Below are 18,568 nucleotides of genomic sequence, written 5' to 3'. Positions count from 1 at the left end.
CAGCAGCAAATCTTTAATGTATTGTGGTGCTAGACCATTCAGTGATTTATAAACTAACAACAGTATTTTAAAGTCTATTCTTTGAGCTACAGGGAGCCAGTGGAGGGACTTTAAAACTGGTGTTATGTGCTCTATCTTCCTGGTTTTAGTGAGAACGTGAGCAGCAGCATTCTGGATCAGCTGCAGCTGTTTGATTGATTTGTTGGACAGACTTGTGAAGACGCCGTTACAATAATCAATACGACTGAAGATAAACGCATGGATGAGTTTCTCTAGATCTGGCTGAGACATTAGTCCTTTAATCCTGGAAATGTTTTTGAGGTGATAAAAGACCGACTTTGACATTACATTGACCATTGGATATATTTCTGTTAGGAGTGCACCGATTTATCGGTGGCGATTTCCTTAATTTTGGGAGATCTGTGATTGGCCGATTTTTACATATGAAGCCGATCTTATCCACCAATGTCATCAATATCGGCAAAGGTCTAAAAATCAACCACTGTGCTTTTTTTTTTTATCCCGTGAGAGATTTCACTGACAAACCGGTTGACCAGGTCATGTCTGCACATTTACAGTTAACAATAGTCATCCCATTGTTGCCAATTCACCACTTTCTTCATACAATGAGCAACATTTCAGACAAAAAAATGGTATAGGCCAAAATTGGAATCGGTAAGTTAGGCTTTTTAAAAGATCGGTAATTGGTGATCGGCCAGAAAACTGCAATTGGTGCACCCCTAACTGTTGTATACTATAATAGTGAGGCCAAAATCTGATCCCACGAAAGAGTTGGAGCTTCAATTAAGGCTTTAGAAATTAGTGTTTGAGTACCTTGTTCATTTCAGGCAATCCTTTCTATGCTTGATGTACATGTTTCTTACCAACTAAAATCTCTTAAGAAATAGGGGATGAAGTCAACCCAACAATGTTAGACCCCTGATCCTCGATGGTAAATAGTCATAACTCAGTGACCTCTATGTGCTGTTGTGGAGCAAGTTGGTGGTACAATTCAAAGCAGTCAGCATCTGCTGCAGCAGGAGTCCATTGTGGCAAACAGAGTAGGAGCACCACATGATCTTCCATTGTCCTTCTAATCAGCACTAGGGCTGTATAATTAGAACGATTCTACAATATTTATCGATCCCCCACTGCCTCCTCGGAAGGTATCGATTTTTCATCCACGAGTATCGATACCTTAAACCATAAGTGTCCATAGGCTTATACTGTCTTTTTAATATGTCTGCTTTGTGACCGCGTAGCAGCAAGACTCCGCCTCCCCCAGTCTCACTTTCAACTTGTGCTTAAAGTGCACATTATAAACTACACACCAGTTTTAAATTGTGTTAATAGGCCAAGTAAAACCGGAGTTATGCTAAAATAAGTAAACCATATTTTTTCCGAATGTCAGAGAAATGTCAAAAACAGGCTTTTCTGGTTATGTGAAAGGGAATGAGGTAAAAAACGAAACGCAACATTATATTCCTTTGGTTTTGGAAATCTCAAATCTTCAATAAATAACGATGGGCTGTATTTTGTTGCTAAGAAACGAAGTAAAGTTGCACAAGTAACCGTGAAAGAAGCAGAACGGAGTAGCAGCAAAAGGAGTAAGATCAGGAAATTAATGCTAAATTTGGATATTGGAGCTTTGTGGTTTCTGTTCTATATATAAAGGATTACCCGAAGAATGAACACGCAACAGGCAGTGGCGCTCTGTTTTGAGCGCAATCATTTGCATATTGAGAGGCTGATAATCTCCCCACTCAGTTCCTGGATCACTGTTGAAACTTTGAGTTTTAAGTCAAATCCACATAAATTAAATGACAGAAATAAATTTTCTCACTGCATCTTTGATTAACTTTGTCCAACTGTAGACTGTTAGACTCTGTCCAATCAGAGTCAGATATTGTGTAGTTGGTACTTTTAATCAGTTTTCATTTAATTAAATCCAAGTCTATGGAACACAAAATGTCACTAAAATCACACCGTCCTTCTAAAATCTTGCAGAAAATTGTAAAACTGCATCAACTCGTAACGAATTGTATTGTTTTCCAAATATCATGATATATATGTTATCACGATCAGAATATCGTATTGTGAGATTATTGTATCGCTACACCCCTAAACAGCATAGCAGTTCACTGTATACAACAAATACTTAAAGGAAAAAAAATGTACATGGATATATCACTGCCCATATCCATGTACATGATTGCAAAACTGTTCTATAGGCTGGGGATTTTGTTGATCTAAAACAGAAGTCATTATAAATTGTGACATTGAAAGCAAAGTGCTAAGTTTTGAAGCAAGACAACCTATTCTTTAAGCTTTGTAAAATGGCATTTTAACTGAACTCTGTTTGAATTGAAATTTATTAAGAGCCACATAAAAAAAAAAGTTATTAAAATAACTCGGAATTTTAATACTGAGTTATTCCTCTTTGCAAAAAGAAGATCCTAAAGACAACTCCATTCTTTGTCTTTGTTTTAAAATCTTATTAAATCCTGTTTCACAGAAACTTCTCATTTATACACTGTGTGACGTCTCCTCTGCTCCAAATGTAAACAAAAGATGACTGTTTATGGTAGAAATACAGGGAAATCCTTGAGGACAAAGTTGAAGCAAATCCATGGCATTGCTTTCATAAACCTAAAAGTTGTATTCAATTGAGATGGTATCAGAAAATGGCTAATCTTACATTTCTTGGGGTAGCTGTAGCTTACTTACCAAGAGTAGCCTGACAATAGTGAGATTGTACGTGTGATTCAAACTACCTTGTCCCAAATAGCCAACCTGTCTTTGGGGTGGCATTGAACCCCTAAATTTTATATCTATTTGTGTGTGATAAATGTGGCTTGTAGTAGTTGGTAGCTTTAGGCTCCTTTTAAACGGATCTGGTTTTCATTGAAACCATAACATTTTTGTTGTGATTCAGCCACTAATTTACACATTACCAATGTTTACAGTCTCTTATCACCGGCACTTTTTGAAACTTTTCAGAAACACCCCTGCAGAAGTATGAAGTACCCTAAAGGTGTGAAACCCCAACCACACTGCTCCAGGATCTCTTCTATGCAATCACGGCGAGATAACAGTAAAAAGGAAAATAAAAAATGGTGGATAGTATAGTACTGTGTGTTCTACTTGAAAGGGCAGTAATGTGTCATTTTATAGCACAATCAAGTAACTATGTTCACTTCAATCATTTTAAAAACCCTATGCATATGAAACATAACTTAAAAGAAATTTGACTTCGCAATTGGCCTCTGTCTTTCTAAGAAGCTACTACTCTTTCCGACACTCCACCTTCAACATGTCATCACAAGATGTTTTTCTGTTAGGCCTTGTACAACCCGTCCTAGAAGTGTTGGACTTAGAAGTAGTTTGTATGCTGCTGCCATTAGTCTGGTGGAAATGAGCAGTGTTGTAGAAAGTACTAAAAAAATGTACTTAAGTAAAAGTACAAATACATGGACAAAAATGTACTCTAGTAAAAGTAAAAGTACCACATTAACATTTTTACTTGAGTAAAAGTAAAAAAGTACTGGCTTTTAAAAATACTTAAGTATTAAAAGTAAAAGTACTTCTTGAATGCATTACTTAATCTTTAATACAATATCATTAAGCGTACCTATCATATTTAATTTTAATACATGAAATATGTGCCATTTTAATGAACAATGCCACAGATAAAGCATGTTTTTAGTGTGTTTACTCTCTGTGACAGTTTAGATTTAGATTTGTGATTCTATGCATCATAATTTCAGGGATGGAAACATCTTGTCTCCTGTTCTAACATAGCATGAACTTCACGTTTTTGCCACTGATGGCATTTATTTTTAAAGAAATCCAAAAGAAAGGGGATGGAAAGAAGGTGGATGAGGGAGAACATGCAACCAAGGAGCCACGTAGCAGTGTTGTAGTTAAGACAAAGACCAGCACCCTGCGCTACATGACACAATAAAATGAAGTGCACCTTTCAAAACTGCTTCTCAAATTGATTTGAAAAATCCACATTCCCATAAAAACACCTAGATATTAAATACTGAGAGCTGAAATAAATTTAACCAGTATCATTATATATTCAAACTCTTCTTCATTCTGCTTTGCTTCCATCTCTGTGGCACAATCCGCAGTGGTTTCCTACCATCCCTAAAAGATACCGCCCTGGACGTTCGCCCATATCACCCATGTCAGAAACCACAACTGTCTGCTCCATTAAACATAGAAATTAAGGCAATGCCCCAATGGTAAACAACGCTCAACTATGAATACTGTCCAAGGTGCAAGAAGCAAGAAGTAACCAGGCAGAAGGACAGTGACGGTTCTGACCCTGTATGCCACCATGACAGGTTACCAATACAATCAAAGAGCAATGAGCAGCTCTGCGTTATACGTTCTTGTTTTGTTTATTGGCCAATTAAATAAGTCTATCTATTTTTTAATAAAATAAAATAATAATAGCTACTGCAGTGTATGCAGGGCGTCACAAGAACAAAGAACGGCTCTCAGTGAGGCTTCAGTCCTATAGGACTTAGTAAAAATCCGTCCAGAAGAATAGGATCGTTCATCACTATCACTATATAGCAGATTTTGGTCACAGCGTTGTCCCATATATGCGACACCTAAAACAACACTTCCACACAATTAAACGAATGACTGACAACGTTTTGTCATCGCAGATGCACCATATGTGTCTCTGTACAGCTAGCTTTGCTAACATCACGTCCACATAGCTTACCTTCCTTTAAGCTTGCTTTCCAAGTGACGCTAAAAGTCGGACGAAGTTTCCACCGTCTGTGAAAGTGAAACGCTGCTGATTTTACATGTCGCCAAATCTTATGATTTATGTAGCGAAATTCTATTACTGACAATTAGACACAATCATCTCCCGCTTAGTGGAAACCACTGCGCATGTCTGGGAGCTCCGCGTGTGACTGGGAGGACGCGATGGGTGACGACAGTAATTAGTTGGTCACGTTATTGCGACTTGGATGTAACGAGTAACGCGACGGTTTTGTAGAAATGTAGTAAGTAGAAAGTACAGATACTTACTGTAAAATGTAGTGGAGTAAAAGTCGAAAGTATCCATTATTAAATATACTTAAGTAAAGTACAGATACACAAAGATTGTACTTAAGTACGGTAACAAAGTACGTGTACTTCGTTACTTCACAACACTGGAAATGAGTGATAAGTGTCCTGAGGCAGGAGTTCAGCTAGAGACTGCAGCTCAGGGGAGGAGCATTGTGTAAATAGGCGGAGCTTTGTGAGAGCAAGTGTTTAGGCCTAAAAATACCAGATGGCAGTCTTATGTAAACAAACTTTAAGATAATGTCTAGAAAGGTGCTGCGTAAATGAAGTCTTTCTAAACTTCTAAAATATTCAGGGAAAAGTAAAAACAGCTCTCTGAGGTCCACACACACTGATTTGTCCATCTAATACATCACTGAAATACAAAGCAAGCCAACAATATTACTTCTTACCATAACGTATTATGAAGGCCATAGAATACGTGGTCTAAGCATTACAACACATATTTCATTAAAGCTAAGAAACTCGCTCTAAGACTTTATGAACTGAAAATAATACACTCCTTGATAATTATCAGTGTTATTTAATAAATACCTGCAAATGAACAAATAAATGTTTATACACTAATATTTTGATTTCACTCTAAATAGCAAAGGTTTTCATCTTGATTCATTCTTATTTGGCAGCTGAACACAGCTAACTTCAGAAGCTGTTCAATTGTAGAAAATCCATGATTGATGGTATCAAAAGAGTGGCTAAATGAATCTGACAAACTAAGAAATACTAACTCCTTCATGGACATCTTTGAAAAATGTAGGTGGTGCCTTTAAAGACTGCTCCCACCTCCGCAGGGTAAAAAACTGCAATGAAATACAAGTGCACCATGTGAGCACTGCAACAGAGGTGTGGGGGAGGTGAAACAAGAAACAGGGCTGTACCATCTTCCAAAAGGTGAAACAATATCTGAAATGGACCAATTTAGATTAATTTTAGACCAGTTTCAAGAACCAAAACTATGATGGAGTTCAGTGGCGAGAACTGAACTGTTCTCACTTTTACTGTGATTCAATAGCTTTGTTAATCACATGCTTCTGTTGTTCCCTTGGGAAGCATGTACTCATTCATTTGTACATTAGATCAACTAAAACTGAAAAAAAAAATCATTCTAACTTCATAAGGAGACGCTACATTAAAAGCAAAAAACTGCCTAGCTCTAGTTTTACCATAGAGATTAGGCCACACCCACTTTTCAAGGCAATGTGGTTCATGGAAAATTACTGGCCTGTACCACTTCAGGCCAAAAGGGGACCTTGACAATATACAGTGAGGCTTGCTATTGTTTCCTCTTATATTTTAGTCATATTTGTTTTTTGCCACGTGAAGATATTCATGTGAATTGTTAAGTTTTACTTTTGGTACAAAGAGAAAAAAAGGGCAACCTTAAAAAAAACCCTCCAGAAACACATTGACAGATGGAAATAATGGGACAAAAAACATTTATTTTTATAACTCCTTAGTTGTTTTTTTTCTTTTTAATTCTAGTATATGGAGAAAATCCATGGACACAAATCTCTCCTGTGTGTCTCTTCACTCAACTGTAACTTGTGCTGTGAGCTGGTTGGGGTTGCTGCTTGTTTTAGCATCAGTACAACATACCCGCCATGCTGACTTGTTAGGAGTGGGTCTTTAAATATTTCACAAAGACACAATTATATCAGAGACAACATATGTTTTCAGTTAACAGTGTAAGTATTTAAACCAGAGAATCCATCAATAATATTCATCTCTGCATGCTCATCTCAGATAAAAGGCATAAACTAGCATGTTATAATGTTTCAAAAAGTAACAGAAGCCTAAATCAAGCCAGAACCTGGATTGACATCAGAGTTACGCATGTAAACACCAAATAGCACAGATATTAAACAAGTAAACCCCTACAGTCAGATACAGCAACGGCACTCAAACACAAGTGCCGCTATAAGAACAGAAGAGACTACAGTGTCTAGTGTCCGTTGCTAGGACAACTGGTCAGCTGATTTTTTTAGAATAGGCTCCGCCCACAAACATATACACCATGACAACATTTTTTAAAAAAGAACCAGCTTCCTTGATTATGAGATTACAAATAAAAAGTAAGATTTTTCATTGCATAATTCAACATTTAAGGAAAGTTGCGAAATTGAATTTGTGGATCTCATAGCTGTTTTTCGCTAAAGCTAGGAGCAATGCGAAACTGCACTGTAAAACGTTTTTATGATGCAGCAAATATATTTAAAAACAAAATATTAAATAATGACAGTAAAAGTAAAAATAACAAAAACATGTTTTAATATACAGTACAGACCAAAAGTTTGGACACACAGTTGTATCCAAACTTTTGGTCTGTACTGTATATTTAAGTTTTTAGCTATTGTGATCAGTGTTAGCTTACATTTCTTATTACCGCTAGCTGCTAATGACAACTTCTACAGATCACTCTTTAAATGGTTAGCCAAAAAATATTTTCTTATTGACTGTAAATTCAATAAGGAAAAAACAAAGCCTCTTGACTTCACAAAAAAAAAAAAAAAAAAAAAAAAAAAAAAAGTGAGGCATGGTTAGCATGCAGTACCTCCACTCACCGACCCGTCTTGTTGCTTGTTGTCCAGTGGTGAGTTATTTTCAGTTTGGACTTCGATGTGTCCGCTTCTCTGCAGAATGGTGCAGACAGGATGTAGTGTGTATGGAGCAGTAGGACACCGGTTTCCACCTGCACGAGGTAAATAAAGCCGCAGCTCTATGCTGTGCTGTAGTCGGCACACTCCACTCCGACTCTTTGCTTATCTTGGAGGAAAAAAATAGACTCCTCCTCCTTTCGCACAAACGACTCAAAAAAACAAAAAAAAAAACCAACGGCTGTGCTGTGACGTCAGTTGTCGGTGGCGGGAGAGGGGGGTTGGTCGGCAACGCCGGAAAGTCGTTCGCGTCGATCAGCCGTCGCGACCTTTTTTTCCTCCTTTTTATCTCCTCTTTGTAGTCTTTCTGTACCGTCGGAGATCCCAAAGCCGGTACCTAAAACCGGAAAGGTAAGTATGAAGAAGCTCCTGGACGTCACGGGTACGGTTCCTAGAAGTAGATCCGCCAGGACTCGGCAGCAGCAACGTCAGCCTGGAGCAACCCAGCTGCAGTATGGTAGAAACAACCACACAGAGCAGACTTCTGCTTGGACAAACTGCAGTGGAGCTGCATATTAGCACGGAGAGGGAGGGGTGTGTGATTTATCCACGACAAAGAGAAACGGTTCAGGGGGAGGGATTAAACCCAGGGGGAGGGATTTAAACAAAGGAGGAGGAGCTAGTCCAGCAACACCTCCGAAATGTTCTGAACTAACTTTCACTACACCTGTGATATAATTAGGTTTTAGGTCTTACATGACAGCACTATGACTGTGATTAATTAGTCTTGTGCGTTCATGTTCTCAATATCTTGATCAGTGTGGTTGAGCTTTGCCTACTCAGAATTGTTGTTATTCAAAACTGTGCTTTATATGACACGATAGGTAAAAGGCACATGTACATATGCAACCTAATTTTTTATGTAAGCAGAGTACTAAATCTAAAATTTTGGAGAAAATGTGTTGGTACCTTTTTTTCAGCTGAAGAAGCAGATGATTGAGTCCTTACTTTGAGTCATGGGAGGCCACAGAAAAGCAAGACCACAAGAAAAAAATAGTCAAAACCTTTAAAATGTCATATCTGTCATGTTTGTGCTGCAGGAGATTGTTTCTTGCTATCTGTCATGGCACAGTTACACATGTCAGCCATTTTGTTGACTCACTAGCACAAAGAAGTACTGCAGTACCACAAAAGCCCAGCAGAGGGCGAAGATTCTCTGATCACAAGCATTAAAAAAAATATCTCTTTGCTCACCCTAAGTAGCACTGACATCTGCACTTACTTTAGTCTGATTTAGCTATTACTTTTTTAACATGTTCATGCATTAGCCATGATCAGTAAAGAGTCTCTCCTCTTAATGACCAATGCTTTTTTTCCTCAATCACATTCATGCAGACCAGTTCAGACAAGATCTGAGGTGCCAGCCTCAAAGCAAAAGCTTTCTAAACCCACAAAGCTCCAAAGTCACCTGCATGCGTCAAGAAATCCAACCAGATTGTTCTGTAAAATATAGCTTCTAAACTTACAGAAAGCTCCATATTTTGCCATGTGTAACATTTCTACAGTTCAGCAAGGTCAATAATGTTGAGGTAACTTTTTCTACGGATTACACACTTGGCTCTGTTCTCGTTACTACATTAAGCAATTTTTTCTTGTTCATGCTTAATTGAACAAAAAGTTATAGCAAAAATCAAAACTTCCTGTTGTACGTTTAACCTGATGAAATCGTTTTGCTCAGCTGACAATTCCTGGCTGATTGAATGTTTTCAATGCTTACATTATTTTTGCTATATTTTATCTATGGCGATGTAAAATATGTCCTGTTTTTTTATTAACTTCTGCTTTTATAGGTTTATAAAAAAATATATAAAATGAAGTCCTAAAAATAGTTTGACCACCTGGGGGCGCTAGAGCACACATAAGGCAGCTGATTGAATGTCAGCGCTCAAGAAGAAGCGGACATTATCAATGCTTCAGTGTTGCGAGTGAAGCAGCAAACAATTGCAATATTATACTGTTGCAAAAGTTTGGACACCCCTAAACCATGTTCATTGTATTTCCATTTTTGGTTTAAGGAGGAGAAAAACCAAAATTAAGAACACATTTTTTCAAAATGATGACTTCAGTATCATATTTCTACTCCATCCATCCATCCATTTTCTATTCACCCTTGCCCCTTAGAGGGGTCGGGAGGGTTGCTGGTGCCTATCTCCAGCTACATTTCGGGCAAGAGGCGGGGTTCACCCTGGACAGGTCGCCAGTCTGTCGTACATATTTATACTCTTATTACCATATTTAATAATGTGCGAATGCAGGATGTTTGTAGCTCAGAATTTGCTCAAATTTAATGAGATCCCAGTTCTAGCTATGTTGTCTATGCAACCATTACGCATTTTTCCATCCCATATACCTTCAGTGTTACCAGTTATTGAGTCCAGTTTAGACTGGTATTTGTAGGTATTTTTTGTTTGCAAATGGACTTGATCATCTCCAGATTTTCTCAGAAGACTCAAGAAATTCAGAAATCACAGGTAGGCTAAGTTCTTTGTTGACATTTTTATGAATGACAAACATCTAGTATTATAATGCTATACATTTTAAAATCTTTAGCATAGCACATTTCAAAAAATTAAATGTCAGTCTTTTTAGGGATCTGACCACTTCTGCTTAACTTTATATCCACATTCAGTAACTAATTCACTCTTGAAGTTTGAATGAGCCATCTTGGAATCAAAAAGTTAAGTCTGATGTTCACTGTGATTTTTATACCTATTAATTTCTTTAAAAATCTGTATGGTGTAGCAGTAGAGCAGACACCTCATATGCTAAGGATGGAGGTCTCTATGCGGCCATCTGCTCCAAGTGATTGGAGCAGAACAGGCTAATCAGCAACTGATTTGACAATCTTAGCAAACAATAAATATCAGTATCAGAAATTTAATAGACCATTTATGTTGTGTGGATGCTACAACAGCTGTCATCTTTATTCTGGACATTATCTGTCCTAACCTTCTTTTTTTTTCACCGTTGGAATCAAGAGCTTTAGTACCAGCACTAGCTAACTCACGAGTGTCCAGCTCCAGTCCTTGAGAGTCAATGGCCTAGCAGTTTTCAATATCTCCCACTTGGGAGATTGGGAGACCATCCATCCATCCATCCATTTTCTGTTCACCCTTGTCCCTAATGGGGTCGGGAGGGTTGCTGGTGCCGATCTCCAGCTACGTTCCGGGCAAGAGGCAGGGTACACCCTGAACAGGTCGCCAGTCTGTCGCAGGGCAACACAGAGACATACAGGACAAACAACCATTCACACACACACTCACACCTAGGGAGAATTTAGAGAGACCAATTAACCTGACAGTCATGTTTTTGGACTGTGGGAGGAAGCTGTAAAACCCGGAGAGAACCCACGCATGCACAGGCAGAACATGCAAACTCCATGCAGAAAGACTCCGGACCAGGAATCGAACCCAGGACCTTCTTGCTGTAAGGCAACAGCTCTACCAACTGCGCCACTGTGCAGCCCGGAGACCATTCAAATGGTCCAATAATCTTCTCAGCATAGAGAAACTGTAGAAGTTAATGTCAGCGCTGGAAACTTCTACAGAGGCCTGCTAACAAACCTTCATGTTTGTTAAACTATGAAAAAAGAAAGAACAAAAACAAGCATTGGCTCTTGAAACTTTGGGTACTGCTATGCTAACAGATCATTCACTGGGAGTCATTTTGTTTGACTAATGGTATTTTTTATTTATTTTACAACTTCCATTTTGCTCTAACCCTACCCAAAAATGCCAGCTAATCTGTTTTCCGACGTTAGGACACTTGAAATTAAAGTAAAATCTTTCAATTGTGGAGGCCAAGAAAAACTTGATGAAGATGCAGAGAAAAGCAAAGACATAAGCTACACGTCTTCTATCGGTAATACAACAGCAACCTTTTATGTCACAAATTAGAGTAATGTTCTTTTTAATGAGTTAATGCCTTGCAATGTTTGTTTAGGACATTTCCTCAAACAATTAGAAAAGACTCAATAAGTAATCCTCGCTAAGTAAGAGTTTCTTAGATTTTCTGTCAGCGCTGGATATTTTTTTCTGTTATTGTACTGTATGGTATAATGGGAAAGATGTGTATCTGGAATCCAGAAGTTTTAGCAGTGAAAATCTCCCCTTGTTTTCACCTTGCACCGCTTAAACCTACAACAATATTTACATTTCGCATCTGTTTAAAAGGACGGCCCCAAATAAAATGAATACATAGGCCAGTCATTATAATCACGTTTTCATTTTGTAAATGTATTACTGTGGCATTACACAAAGACTATAACTTGAGCTGAAACCAGTCTTTAGAGACCAGAAACATCCAATTGAACTTGTTATTCAGCTCATTACGTTTTTCAAAATCTTTTCCTAGAGATTTTATTCAACAGGTTTGCAAGAATGACTGTAAATTCATGAATTTCTGCACCAACACTACTAAATTTGGGTTGTTATCAACATAGCTTTGCACCAGAATGAGAAATACCTGTACCTCCTGACTGATGTCACAATTTTATAGCTGGAGGACTCAGACAGAGATGGATTCAAGCAATTAAAGCATAAAATAGGCTTACAAAGGTATTTTTTTGAGTTCTGGTTGTTTAGATGTGATGACAGATAAACAACTGTGTTATGCAGTATTATGCGACTAATTCTGATTTTGTTTAAAAACGTTGAAGTAATAAAATACTGCAGTCCCTTTGCTTTCATCTTCTTTTTTTCATGTGCCAGATACTAATGAATGATAGGCTATTATGCCACATAATTGTTTATCTTGTCTAGCGTTATACTGAAGAAACTAAAACTTACAGAAACATTTGTTCATTTATTTTTGCATAGCGTATCCACGAAGTCCCGCGGCTTCCCATTTACAACGTTGCATCTAATATCTACAAAGGAGGAGTAGTCATTTGTTAGAAGGAAGTGCTGTTCAATCTATCTAGCAGGCTAAGCTTTCTCCTGCCGTGCAGAATCATGCATGGTTTCATACTGGGATAATCTGATGCAGACCCATACCAGTTAACCATACCGTGCCTCTATTGTAGGAGCATACGGCAACATGCATCTTTCCATCCCCCAACCTTGAACACAAACTGGTGCAGAAAGCGAAAAAAAAAAAATCTAAAAACTACATAGGCTGCACATTTCCACCTACAGGAATGTTTTTAGTTTGTTTCTTGTTAATTTGGTTGCACACTGGCACAGTTGTTAGCACTGTTGCCATACAGCATGAAGCTTTCTGGACTTGAATCCCACCTGGGGCCTCTCTGTGTGGAGGTTTTATGTTTTCTTTTGCTTCCTCATAAACTGGTATGCTGGGATATTTTAGCGCTATAATTTCCATTTAGGAGTAAATGTATGCATACACGTTTGACCTGCTAGCTCTGCTTATAAACTGGAGTCCTGCGTACCCTCAATTTCACCCTCTGATCACTGAAGAAAAGTATCAGCTTCCCACCACCTTGTGAGGATAAAGTGGGGAAAGAAAAGGGACAGATTAGCTTTTTTCAGTTTTGTTTAAAAAGAATAGATCAATTTAAACTAAAACGAAATACAGTGCCACCATTTGACAAGGAAAGGTAATTGCAGACTAGGTTTGTCTGAATCTTTAAGAAGCATAGCATTTTCAAAGATGTGCAATTAAAAACAGAGAAATTTGAATATTGAACTGATATACAGTTAAGCCCATAACTATTCAAACTCCTAGCAAATTTAGATTTAAAATTTTTCATCCAACCAAGACGTTTTTTATGACTGGAAAAGAGGCATTTCAGAAAATATAATGAAGTGACAAAGAAGTATCCACTCTGAATTATTCTATTTATGTTCAAATTAACAATGCAATGTTATTGAAATTTGTTACGCTCTTCTCAATAATTAGTAGAAAAAATATTTACTGGCATTACAGCAATGAAACCCTCATTGTATTTCCTGACCAACGTTTTCACTGCCATTTTGATAATTTGTCTTTGGTGATGAACTTCAAGTTTCTGAGGTTAGAAGCACTCCTTACCATCACCTTAATCTTTAGCCTGCCACCCATCATCACACGTCATTTGCCTAAAAACGTGATTAAAGGTGTTTCCAACCAGGCTACGAGAGGGGATGATGTCCCATATTCTGTGTTGTACTGAGTGAATCAACCAAAAGGGAACGTTAATATTACTTCTGCTCTGAAGAAACATGAGCAGTATTTCCATAACCCTATAGTCTTGTAAATGATATTGGAGGGAATTGTGCAACTCTTCAACAGTCAGCAGCTGAAAGGACAGTAGGAAGTCAGTCCATCAACTGTCTACCACACAGGTGACTATATCTTACAAATGTAATAAAATCCCTTCAGATACTTGATCATAATTTTTCCAACTGCTTATTGAACCAATAATGCTTCTGCAAGCTGTGTAAGTGAAAGTACTTTAATTTTTTTTGTCAAGATCAAGAGGTGCCAATTAATGTAGTACTCCTACATTAATTGGTCCAAACAGAACTCAACCACACAACCAGCATGTCAAACGAAAAGTACCACCAAAGTAGAACCAGAACCATCAGTCATGGTTCGTATTCATTATCAAAGTTTCACCGTTTTGACAACAGCCTGCAAGAAATCTGGTAACTGGATGCTTAATCTCACTACGACTAGGACTATAACTGCTAACTTAGCCCCCATTAATATTATTATAAAACATCATCAGGCTTGGTCCATGGTTCAGAAAATGCAATTCATGCTCTGAGGTAAAGCCAAACAACTAATATCACTTATGATGATATTGCACAGTGAAATGTTGAATTTCAGGACTCCACCAGTTTTAAATATCCTGCAAGTGTGTAGTGTTTTCTTTTCTGTATCACTGAATAAGGAACAGGTATATTGGAGGGAGTTTCAAGGAACAATAGGGCTTTTGTCCAACAGACATTTTGATTAGACACTCAAGAAATACAAAGCTGTGCATGCCTGAATTCCATCAAAGACAAGGTCAAGGTGGATCGTCAGTCTTTTTTTTGGGCTCCAAAGCAAAAATTTTTCATCATTTGAAGGAGATGATCAACGCTTAGAAGCAATATGAATATGACTTTAAATGTGTTGCAACTTTGTGTTAGGGACAATCCCTTCTCTGTCAATTCACATACCCTGCACCTTTTAAAACCTTGCTACACCACTGCGTGCAACTGATGCACAAACCAGTAGGCAACTTGGGGTTAAATACCTTTGCCAGGGACAAATCAACATGTGATAGGAAAGCTGGGATTCACTCCCCAACTTTCACATTGCTAGATTACTATTCTTTCTGCTGATCCACAGTCGCTCCAGGTACCTCCATGCCATAGAACATAGCAAAATAGGTGATTCATTGTTACTGTTCTACTAACGTGAAAGCAAAAATTAAAAAGAATCCCAAGGTAATAAAAGTCATCTGTGCATTCACTTGAATTGGCCAGAACTGACATTTAAAGTTCTTTGTCGTGGTAAAGAACTGGGTATAATGGCGCGTGAATAGCTTTTAGCTTAGCTTATCTGTCAGGAAACTTTCCTGCTTCTAAACTCATGCTGTGCTGACTGCTGCCTGATAATATACTGACTGAAAAGTTAAATCATGCATAGCTATAGCATAAAATGGTTCTAAAACAAGTCATTTTCAATGTGCTGTGGGACTGTACAAAACTAACCCCACAACCAAAGGCGCCAAGTAACAATATAAAGTTACTGTTTCAAAGTATGAGGTGACCTATTCACTTATTTTATCAAATCAAACATTCCAACGATTTATGTTGTTTCCTAGCCCTGTTCTCTGAAGCATATACTGCATATTTTAGATATTTCTCTTCTCCAAAGACTCTCAAAGAAAGGAATTATCTCCACAGCTTGTAATCTTGTTCTGCAGAGGAACTATTGCCAATTACTCATCAGCTTAAATCAGGTGTGTCTGCAGACAGCAATCAGAGCAATTTCAGGTTGATGAGTTAGGGAGGAGTTCTCCTCAGGTTCAAAAGAACTGCTACTCAGGGCAGGGCCTAAACGAAGAAAATTTCTGTCAACCAGAACAGCTCTGAACTCTAATTGCAATTGGATCTTTTTATAAACTTTGAATGACTCAAAGAAGATAGAAAGCAAGCAGATATGATGCAGAAAAGCTTTAGTAACCAAAGCTTCAAACACAATAAGGCAACCCTGCTCTCCGCCCCCCCTCCCCTTCCAAAAAAAACCCCCAAAACAAACAAACCTAAAGACAATCAAACGAGAACAGAGATACAACAGGAGATTAGCAGTAAATAGGAGAATCAGACAAGGAACCAAAGAAACCCAGAAGTGCAAATACCTGAGTGTACAATTAATGAGTCTTGGAGGTCTGTTAATTGCAGATGGATTTTAGACATCTTCTGGAGGAAAAGAGTTAAGGCTAAGCAAACAACAAGCAGACTGATGATAATTGTGGTGTGTGTGCAAAACTGCAGATTATTTGCCCAATGGGACTCCTGAGGCTGCTGGAATTAAAATACAGGTTGGCAGGAAAGAAAACCGTTCTAGACGCCTCAAACAGTTTTCAATGCAGCTGACAGCTAATCAAAACCTGTTTTCTTGTATATGTGTGTGTATTGTTGGTAAACCTTAATATAAGTCTCTCCACTTGACTGCACTGTATCACTCTATCCACGGACACCTACTGGCCAAGTACACACTAACCTAAGTCACACTAAGTACACACTTTTTCTTCATACCAGCATCACCAGAATTTAGCCAATAATGCAGAGCACCTCTTCAATGTCTGGTTAGTCATGTGATAAAGATCTATAAGTCTTTGAAACCTTTAAGTCAGCTGGTTCACCAAAGGGTTCATTTCTTCATGTGCACATACATCCCTGCTGGTCAAAGTAAGTTCAAAGTAAGTTCCTAAGAGTCCTACTGACACTCAGGAGACTCTGTTGCAATAGTACAGCCATCAAAAAGAATAAAGACAACCAAAAAGACAGTGAACATGTTTAACTTAGCTTCACCATGTTTGACTGTGTCATGTTTCTGAAATACTGTGTTTTACTCAAAATATAAATACATGCATTATATCCTTGGTCCAAGCCTTCCAAGTCTTGAGGATCACCTGGGTGCTTTTTGAGACATGAGCTTAGAAGTATCATTTTTCATAGAGCTGTGCAATGAATACAGTTTCCCTCCAGTGCCTCTCTTATTGAATACTGACCTTAAGTGAGACAAATGATGTTCTGTTGTATCTTAGATGTTGTTTTCAATTTTATGGTAACCTCCTGCATGAGTCTGTGATGCACTCCTGGGGAAGTTTTTGTTCCACTCTTGGGAAGATTGACCACTCTTCCATATTATGTCCATTTGCAGATGAAAGTTCTCACTGTGGTTTGCTGGAGTCTTAAAGCCACTTTGTGACCCTTTTTAAACTGATGGTTGACAAAGAACTTGTTTGACATCTGTTCTTGAAATTCTGCGGATCGGGGCATGATGTGATTCTTTTTGCCATGTTTAGCCTCCTTCATGTTCTCAATAAGGTTCTATTTAAAGAGGCTGTGTTATGATCTAGAGTAGCGGCAGAAGCCATTAGCAAACACCTGGTGGAACTGTGCATCTGGAGAAATTATTGTTATATGAACTATTACTCAGTCCGACACTGAAAGAAAATTAAAAGAATGTTTGTAAATGTCTTAAAGGAGAAATGTTGTAATGAATGCTGAATGTGGAGTCTTTAAGGAAGTTCTTAAAGAAACAGAGGCCCAGTTTCACGGCATTAAATGGCAAAGTCAAAATTCTTTTGAAAGGTGTGATATATATGGTATTTTTATAACAACTGAAGGAAACCTAGTTACTTGATTGTGCTATAAAATGGCAGTTACATAATCCTGCTCCTTTAAGTGAGTCCATGATTTTACAGTAATAATAAGGACTACTCCATGACAAAATTAAGCTCAGCCTTCCAAAAATGTGGGTATAGTAATTTCTGATTTAACAGAGATTGTTTTGGATATATTTTTCCAACTCTAAAGCACAAATTTCTGATTTTAATTCTACATTTTATATTTATTTAGGTTATCTCTGTTTGATATTAAAATGCGTTTGATGGTCTGAAACCATTAACAGTGACAAAAAAAACAAAACCAGGAGAAATCTGTGACGGAGAAAAGGCTTTTCACAGCCACGTAATGACTCAACACTGTAACATGAACTTGAAACAAACTGATCTTGACCTCTGAATGAACTGCTGTGGTGCAGTCAGGCTGAGCAGATAAAAGGCCCCAATGGAGGATCAGTCTCTGATGTTATAATGACTAGACCTTGTACTGGAGGAGCCTATGTTTGCAACGTCAAACATCAGGAATGGTGCATTGAGTTACACGTAAATGGGATGACCTCAGTTACAAGAACATATGACATTATTGGTTCTCTGTTTCGAGACGATTACCAAAACTTTCAGGAGTTTGTTTTAAATGAAAGACACTTTTTTCAGTCAAGAGTAGTTTTTTCTCTAAATAACCTTTTAATGTCATGGTGTTTCCACGTTCAAGGAATAAACTTCTTAACTGCTCCAGATTCAGCTTGACGTTTCTTCAAGAATCAAAAGATGTTTAACTCTGTGAGATTTGACAGAAAAAAAGTGAAAAGAAGATCCACTTTATATTGAAGTGCTTCCACCCCAAAATGGCTGTGAATCTGATATGAAAGATTTTCTTAATGGTCTGATGTAATATTCTAATTTTATGTCATGTTTTCATTATCTGTAAGCAGAAAATCATCAAAACCAAAACAAAGCCTTTCAAATCTATCTAATTATTCTATATAATTTATTTCAATGTGTTTAAAGTTCCTAAAATAAATTGCCTTTTAAA

The 18,568-nt window shown here is 37.8% G+C and overlaps 1 protein-coding gene across 4 annotated transcripts in view; it reads right to left on the bottom strand.

Annotated features, from left to right (window-relative positions):
• Positions 1-8,318, bottom strand: part of LOC122829068 (activating transcription factor 7 interacting protein) — a 36,619-nt gene extending 28,301 nt beyond the window's left edge. For 2 of the 4 annotated variants that reach the window (XM_044113289.1, XM_044113293.1), the window contains exon 1: positions 7,656-8,318. The gene's annotated coding sequence lies outside the window, so the exon portion shown is untranslated. Of the gene's footprint in view, positions 1-7,645 lie in introns of all 4 variants that reach the window. The other 2 variants (XM_044113290.1, XM_044113291.1) reach the window with 2 other exon arrangements.
• Between the last annotated feature and the right edge of the window lie 10,250 nt (positions 8,319-18,568).

The sequence above is a fragment of the Gambusia affinis genome, linkage group LG04, assembly GCF_019740435.1.
Source record: "Gambusia affinis linkage group LG04, SWU_Gaff_1.0, whole genome shotgun sequence".
Taxonomy (NCBI): Eukaryota; Metazoa; Chordata; class Actinopteri; order Cyprinodontiformes; family Poeciliidae; genus Gambusia; species Gambusia affinis.
Note: the sequence above shows the minus strand (reverse complement) of the source record. Positions and strands in the feature narration are given on the sequence as shown.